The following is an 8,790-nucleotide window of genomic DNA, read 5'->3' on the forward strand; positions in this document are numbered from 1 at the left end:
AAACACATTCTCCAGGAAAATTAAAATAAAGACAACAGTAGGAAAGCTAAAAGGGGGAGAACTCAACAAAGATGCTGCCACACACCCAGACAAGGGCAAAAGTGGCTTCGCAAAATACAAGAAACGCCAAGAGGCTTTTCTAACTCCCACTAAGTAGCCGTGGCTCACCCCACCTTCACGCTGACCCGACAATAAAACCAGGAGATGGACGAACGCTGTGTCATAACCCAGTCATCCTGTATCAGGCTTCTATTATATGTAGTGTTCCAGGGGACGCGCGGCTTAACCTGTGGTAAATTTAAACCTGTTTGATGACTTGTATTAAAACAAGCTCCATGAATACGAGTTCTCGGGAGAGGAGGCAGCCCCGTGGGCCGTCACTGTGTCACTCGTTCGGATAACCCGCAGCAGAAACGGGACGAAGTGGATCAGTGCGGTGTTCATCAAGCATGCATGTCTTCATTCCAGGCAGCTGGACACCGACCAGGACGACGTCAAGCCCTTGTCCTGCTGACAGTGGGCAAATCCCCACCGATCCAGGCTACAGGCAGGCCTCCCACCCTCAACCCTTCCCCTCCAAGCAGAGAAAACCACCATCTCCAAGCCACCTGGGCTGCGGTCTGCCTAAACCTAGGGCGGTCCTCAAGGGGAGCCACCTCACCTGCCCCTCCTAACAGGTCAGTAGGACGACAGGATCAGGACACCAAAGTGAGGACCTCGGACTCCACCCAGGCCTTGGGACCCCTGCAGCACCCATAAATTTAGGCATAAATCTCCCAGAACCCATGACAGACAAGCCCCTGCCACAGCTATGCAATTTCTCTGGGTGGCAGACCTTCCAAGGAGGTTCCTTTGAATTACAGGAATCTTATTAGAAGCTTCTGACCTCTTGAATTTGCAAGGCAGAAATCGCTTGAAAATTCAATACTCTTATTAATGCTAGCTCTGCAAAAAGAAAAATAAAAAGCAACTACATGCAGACAGACAGACAGACGTGTATATAAATGTCTGTGTTCAAGGATGTGACACCTTACCAGGAGAATGCGTGTCCTCCCAGGAGCGGCTGAGAGCACAGAGGGAGCCGACCTGCTGGTCCTGGCCGCAGGCTCTGCAGAGAAAGTTTTAGCGTTCTTCCACCCCAGAGGAGGACAGGATGAAAACAAGAAGCAGGCAAACAGAACTCCAATGTACTTCTCTGTGTGTACACCCAACCTGTACACACAGAGGTTGTACAGTGCACACACTGAGTCTGTGTACCAGTCTGGGATGCCATCCAACCATCTCCTCCTCCTCGCCAGCTTCTCCGTGAGCCCCCAGTCTTTCCCAGCGTGGGTATCGCAGAGCACAGAAAAGGGTGGGACTAAAAACAAGGGGTGTGGCCAAAGAAGGGGTGGAGCTCATGACAGGCGCTTCACCGGAGGGCGAGGTCAGGAAAAAATGACCAGGTTAATATAGGGACGAGGGTTCCCCTGGTGACTCTGTCATGTGGTAAAGCATCTGCCCGCAACGCAGGAAACCATCTACAGTGCAGGAGACACAGGTTCGATCCCTGGGTGGGGAAGATCCCCTGGAGGAGGGCATGGCAACCCACTCTAGTATTCTTGCCTGGAGATCCCATGGACAGATGAGCCTGGCTGGCTACAGTCCATGGGGTCACAGAAGAGTGGAACAAGACTTAGCAACTAAATCACCACCACTGCAATGAAGGGAGGAGGGGCAAGGCCAAGGAAGTATTCTATCAATGTGGGGGGGGGGGGTCTCATTTTTTAATTAAAAAAAATTAATGAGAAAAATTTAAAGCCCTGAGAAGATCACTAAGCCACCTGGTGCCACCACGTCATTTGGCTCCAATTTCCTTTTCCTGGATAAGCCCCACGTGCAGGCACATTCTGAATTCCAGGTGTGGGGGGCCCCTGCCTCCTGCCCGGCACGGTCCGCTGGGAGGGCTCGGCATCCAGGAACTCGGGTCTCGCCTGCCTCCTCTGCGTCGCGTCCGTTTATGTTATGTAAGCCGTGCGGGTTCAAGGGTGTCTCTCTAGCACGGCTTACTGGGGACTGCATTTTCTCTGGGGTACGCAGTGAGCTCTACATCAAAGCCTGATTGAGCAGAAAATATGTGCTAATGTTCACAGCAATACTCTATTATAGCATAAGTGTGCTTGTAAATATTCACTACATGTTATTACGCCATTTGAACCAAGAATATTGGGAGGTGAAAGGTCGGCCCAATGCTCTCTCCGGAGGCAGCAGTTTTGAATATAACCAAATGGGATAATGGTCAGAAATACCCAGAGGGGGCAATGTACCGCGTCGTAAAGAATTGTGCTGTGAGTTTTAAGTTTTCAGGACAACAAAGATGCCAACGAGATGGCTCATAAGCAGTCATTATTAATGGAATGACAAGGCTAATGTTACGCAGAACGTCTTGAGACAATAAATCTTGTCCCTGTGCCATTAGTACTCCTTACAACTGCAAATAGCAGTTAGGTTATAACCTAACATGGCAGAATTTTATCCTCTCAATCTCTAATGTATTTTATAATGCTGTTAAAGTCAGGAATCGCAACTGTTTAAGCTCACTTAATCTAGGAGAAGTTTAAACACGAATTTTAAATGCAAAAAACCGCTTTGATATTAGTTTTTCTTAATTAAATAGGAGATCTTTATAAGAAGTAGATCTTTTTAAACATGCATCAGCCTGTAGCAGATAAGCATTGTTGAATTTTAAATGCCACACTTTTTTCAAGCTCAACTTTGCCTGTTGTGGTAAGGTTTTATTTATGGTTTGTTGGGTTTTTTGTTTGTTTGTTTTGGGTTTTTTTGTTTTTTGTTTTTTAAGAAAAGGATTATCTTCATGAGACAACCAGGTTTTACGTGTATTTGTTAAACTTGCTTTGCATTCAAGCTCCTCTTGGCTACTTGACCAAGCTTTTAAACATATATCATATATATGTGTATGTATGTGTATATATATATATACACAAAGGAAACCATATATATATATATATAACCTAGAAAAATGCTACTGCTGAACCTATTTGCAGGGAAGGAATGGGGACGCAGATCTAGAGAATGGACTTGTGAGCACAGTGCGGGAGGGAGAGAGTGGGATAAATGGAGAGAATAGCATCAACATATACGCCCTACCAAGTATAGCTGGTGAGACGTTGCCGAGTAGCCCAGGGAAGCCAATCTGGGGCTCTGTGATGACGTGAGGGAGGGGAGGGGGGAGGGGCAGGGGAGGGAAGAGGAAAGGGGGAGGGGGAAGGGGGAGGGGAGGGCGGGGGAGGGGAAGGGGAGGGGCAGGAGGGGGTGTGTATATGACTGTGGCTGGTTCGCGTTCTTGTAGGGCAGAAACCAACACAACATTGTAAAAATAAAAAATAAATAAATAAAATAAAAGTTTTCTTAAAGACAGAAACATTAAAATAGAATGTGGGCACAGTTTCCTTTGGAACTGGTGTGAGCGCACCTTCCTTTAAATAGAGCAGAACACGGACTTTGACGAACAGACGAACATCGTGTCCCCTTCCGTTGCCGTCACAGTGACCGCTGCGACTCTGAGGACAGGGAGTCAGTGCGGCCCAGGGGGCAGCGCGGTGGGGCGGGCCCTGGTGCAGCAGGCGGGCAGCGGATGGGGCAGCCCCGGAGGGCCGTGCACACCGGCCCGGGGAGCGGCGGGAGACGTGCGGTGCGGCCCTGGCTCCAGGGGCCGCCCGCAATGCCCACTCCACAGGACCCGGCCGGGCTTTCAGACCCCACGGCCTCCAACCCAAAGGTCTAGTCACAGGACCCCCGGGCACGGTCGCTCCAGGGGGCAGGCTTCACCCCTATCCTCTGGTGACTCATGGAATTTCTGGCATGATCTCCAGGAGGGCCCTGAACCAGCAGAAGAGCTCCCCAGGACCTCCTCTCCTAGGAAAGCTGCTCGTCTTCCTTGGAGTGAGGTCCCACCGCAGACCGGGTGTGTGTCTGCAGACCCCAGCCCCGCCAGGCAGCCAAGATGGGCCCCAACAAGCTTCCACAGCAGCTCCTTTTGGGGAAATTGTGGGTCACTGCTCAGCTTCATCCTGTTAATCTGAAGCTTCCTCCCAGCCGTCTGTGTGTGTGTATGTGGGTGCGGGTGGGTGGGTGTGCTTACTTGTTCAGTCGTATCCAGCTCTCTGTGACCCCATGGACTGTAGCCCGCCAGGCTCCTCTGTCCATGGGGTTCTCCAGGCAAGGATACTGAGGTGGGCTACCATGCCCTCCTCCAGGGGAGCTTGCTCACGCAGGGATCGAACCTGCATCTCTTAGTCTCTTGCATTAGCAAGCCAGTTCTTTACCAGCCTGTGCCACCCGGGAAGCCCTTTCATAGTTTATGCACAAGCTGTCACATACTTCGTTATTTCATTCTGCTCTCAGAGTCATGTGAGATAGCCCCTAATACAGATGAGAAAACCAAGGCAGGGAGTGACTGGGAGAAGGTCCTTTGAGGCAGCAGGTGGGGTCCAGGCTCAGATTCTGGTCCTCTGAGTGTCCATATGCCTCTGGATCTAACTGTTTCCCATCATGTGCCAAGAGATGTCAGCAATCTTTATACTGTAAAGTCCCTTTTAGATCCATGCAGCTGTATCGTATTAATCAGTGCTAACCAAATGCCACTTTCAGTCAGCTCAGTTCAGTTCAGTTGCTCAGTTGTGTCCGACTCTGCGACCCCATGGACTGCAGCACGCCAGGCCTTCCTGCCCATCACCAACTCCCGGAGCTTACTCAAACTCATGCCCATTGAGTCGGTGATGCCATCCAACCATCTCATCCTCTGTCGTCCCCTTCTCCTCCTGCCCTCAATCTTTCCCAGCATCAGGGTCTTTTCCAATGAGTTAGTTCTTCAAATCAGGTGGCCAAAGTATTGGAGTTTCAGCTTCAACATCAGTCCTTCCAATGAATATTCAGGACTGATTTCTTTTAGGATGGACTGGTTTGATCTTCTTGCTGTCCAAGGGACTCTCAAGAGTCTTCTCCAGCAATACCATGCAAAAGCATCAGTTCTTCAGCGCTCAGCTTTCTTTATAGTCGAATTCACATAATGGCACATTATCATGAGATTTGCTTTCTAAACAGTAAACATAAAAATATTTTAGATTCTTCCTGACAGATTTTCTAAGTATCTCTTGATTTGCCCGTCAAAAACCTGCTTTAAACATGATCACAGCACTGCAGAAGACGTGGGAGTCCTTACAGAGGTAAGAAAATTAAATTGCAGAAGAAAAGTGGTGGCCTTTCATCACAGGGGTTTACTACAGGTGGCGCCCCACTCCAGTCCTCTTGCCTGGCAAGTCCCATGGACGGAGGAGCCTGGTGGGCTGCAGTCCATGGGGTCGCGAAGAGTCGGACATGACAGAGCGACTTCACTTTCACTTTTCACTTCTATGCATTGGAGAAGGAAATGGCAACCCACTCAAGGATTCTTGCCTGGAGAATCCCAGGGACGGGGGAGCCTGGTGGGCTGCCGTCTATGGGGTTGCAGAGAGTCGGACACGACTGAAGCGACTTAGCAGCAGCAGCAGCAGCAGTCGATGCTCCATTTCTGCTAAATCATGTTCTTTCCCTACCCAGTACAGCCTCTAGCACTGGGAGCTCCACAGGAGACAGGCTGACACGCTGACCCGGGAAGGTCTCCCTCTGGGTGAAGTGAGAAGGCTGGGCTACGGCGTGTGCACAGTGCGCTCCTTGTCACACACGCATGGAAATGCACACATGCACATACATGCACACAAGCACAAATGCACATACACGCACACAAGCACATATGCACATACACGAACGTGAGAGGAAGCACATGCGTGCAGGCACACACCTGCGCCCACACCACATTTCTAGGTGTGTGTGTTTCTGCAAGTGAGGGCAAAGCAGGATGCCCAGCAGGGCACCCAGGACTGGCTTCAGGGAATGACTGGGCAGGGACAGGAGGCCCACAGAGCTCAAGGGGGAATCGACTTGATTGGTGGAAGTTTTTAAGTTCGTAAGACTTTTCTAAAAAAACTGCTCATATAGATGCTCATGTGTCTTTTCGGATCCCTGTTGCTGAGAACAATGAGAAGGGGACCCAGCTGGACCTGCAGGAGTGGAAGGGTCGCTCGGCCCTCAGATCTTTCCCAGAAGGGGCTGCTTTCAGGTCATCTCAGAGCCCCCTGCTGAGTTGACTGACCGCAGGGCCCTCTGCTCTCAGAGGTTCCAGCTCTGCCCTGGGAGGTGGACGTCTCAGCAGGGCTGTGGGTCCCTCTGCCCAGGCCTTGGCTCCCTAGGCGGTGGCACCTGGGCCCTGAGAAACTGCCAGGCTGACTGTGCCCGGGCGTGGGGGCACTGTGGTCCACCCCTGCAGGTGGGTGGGTTGGGTGAAAGTCATTCAGTCAGGTCCAATTCTCTGCAATCCCATGGACTACACAGTCCCTGGAATTCTCCTGGCCAAAACACTGGAGTGGGTAGCCATTCCCTTCTCCAGGACCCCTGTGGGCTGTGCTTTGATTGGACATGTATGTTGGAGAGTCACCCATTTCATATGTGTTCAGGGAAGCTCCCCTCAAGGTGTGACATGGACACATGTGGTGTCATACGGTTACCTTGTGAGGGGTGGAAGTTTCCTGTTGAATTCACAGAAGGATTCCTTAGCTGGATGGAAGAGACTTCTAAAAGCCAGGCTCCCATGGATCTTTAAAACACCCAACATCTTCATTACACAGGTTTCTATTCCCTTGGCTCCTGTCCTTCTAAACTTTACGTTCGATTGAAGGAAAGAAATTAGAAAGGCCACATTGTCCCCTAGATCATTTAAGAATTACTGTGAGCTTGAAAGCCGACTTGGAAATCAATGCCATTAGAAAAAGATGTGCAGAAATATAATTAAGGGTTCATACCTCTATATAATAAGAAGCTCATATAAATGGGTAAGAAACACATAAATGTCCCAACAGATTAATAGGAAAAGGGCAGAAACAAGCAATTCCAAGAGAAGAGAATACAAATTTTAATTTGAAGAAGGAGATTTAACTACATGGTAAAAGAAAAAAATGAATATTAAACATGACACGATTCTTCTCCCATCCAACTGACAGAATTTTTCCTCATAGTAGCCAATGCAGAGATGGAACATGAGTGAAATGGGAAATGTTACATATTATTGGACACAGTGCTTCCGTAAAACAATTTGGCGAGAAGTAATGTGAACCTTAAAATACTCGTATCCTTGGACCTCATAACTTTGTTCTGGGAATGTAACCTAAGAAAACCATCTGAAAAGCTTTATAAAGATGTTCACAGAAGTGTTATTTATAATAATGAAAACATGCAAGTGTTTATAATAATGAAACAATGAAAAATTTAAATCACATTTAAAATAATAAATGTCACAAAAATAGATGACCAAATGGGAACCAAATTACTGTCCTTACATTTGATGGGATATTATTTAACCATTAAAAACTGTATTTACAAAGCCAATATTGACGTATTTAGACCTCCCATCTAAGGAAAAATAAAACAAATTGAAGTTTTATCTTCTGATTGATTACTACTAAAACACAAAGCTACAGGGAAAAATAAGTCTCTAAGAAAATGTACTGATAGAGTAATCACATTTAGGAACAATGGATGATTTCAGTGTCTTTTTTTTCTCAGGTTTCACAATATTCTTCATGACCAAGTATTACATTTAAAGTCAACATAAAAACATCTTTGAATTGTTGTTTCTCCACTAAAAAAAAAAAAAAAAAAAACAACTGGAGAGAGAGCACCACAGGGCCTGACAGATTAGCCCCTCGCTTTTCGTTGTTGTTCAGTCGCTCAGTTGTGTCTGACTCCGCATCCCCATGGACTGCAGCACACCAGGCTTCCCTGTCCATCCACATCTCCCGCAGTTTGCTCAAATCATGTCCACTGAGTCAGTGATGCCATCCAACCATCTCATCCTCCGTCTCCTTCTTCTCCTTTTGCCTTCATTCTTTCCCAGCATCAGGGTCTTTTCCAGTGAGTCCACTCTTCGCATCAGATGGCCTAAATATGAGAACTTCAGCTGCAGCATCAGTCCTTCCAATGAATATTCAGAGTTGATTTCCTTTTAGATTGACCGGTTTGATCTCCTTGCAGTCCACGGGACTCTCAAGAGTCTTCTCCAGCACTTCACTGGTCGGGAAATGGAGGCCAGGGGGTCTGCAGGCTCCTTACAGCGCTCGTTGGAAGCAAACACCTCTGTAGAGTCTGTCATCAATATTTGTTCACTGCATCAACTCCTATTAGTTAATTAATTCTAGAGAGCTATTATTTTCTAACTAGGAGCATGTCCTGGGGAAAATCACCACTTCTCTCTTCCACCCAGCAAACATGCTTTGAGGGTCTGGCTGGAAAAATAGACAAGGAAAGATTCTGGTGCCATATGATAAATGTGATGGCCCCACATGGAGTAGTCCCTGAGAATAATGTTCAAAAAACAAAGCAACTTACTGTTAAAAAGTAAGCACTGGCCACCTAACAAGTGTTAATAGATTCATTTGGTGAAATAACTTCTTCTGCCGTCCTCTATGAAATCTTATTGGCAGATCCACCTGCAAAATTAGCACACCTTCAGAATGGCCCCAAATAAAGCTCTTTTGACCTAGGCAGGGATCAATCAGCATCGTAGTCAAGGCCTTGGGGGTCACATGAGCTGAGAACGCCTCCATTGTTGGACCACACCGGCCACACCTGTGGGAGCTGACACCTTTACTCTGGAGCGCTTTTGTCTTTTTCCGTGCCGTCCTCTGGGAGATTGCATGG

At 48.0% G+C, this 8,790-nt stretch overlaps 1 long non-coding RNA gene across 1 annotated transcript; it reads left to right on the forward strand.

The window, feature by feature from the left end:
- Nucleotides 1-1,468: 1,468 nt before the first annotated feature.
- On the forward strand, nucleotides 1,469-8,433 carry LOC129637007 (uncharacterized). The gene is made up of 3 exons (XR_008707272.1): nucleotides 1,469-1,540; nucleotides 5,124-5,225; nucleotides 7,988-8,433. It is a non-coding gene; the product is annotated as an uncharacterized LOC129637007 (long non-coding RNA).
- Nucleotides 8,434-8,790: the final 357 nt, after the last annotated feature.

Source organism: Bubalus kerabau, chromosome 22, assembly GCF_029407905.1.
Source record: "Bubalus kerabau isolate K-KA32 ecotype Philippines breed swamp buffalo chromosome 22, PCC_UOA_SB_1v2, whole genome shotgun sequence".
Classification (NCBI taxonomy): domain Eukaryota; kingdom Metazoa; phylum Chordata; class Mammalia; order Artiodactyla; family Bovidae; genus Bubalus; species Bubalus kerabau.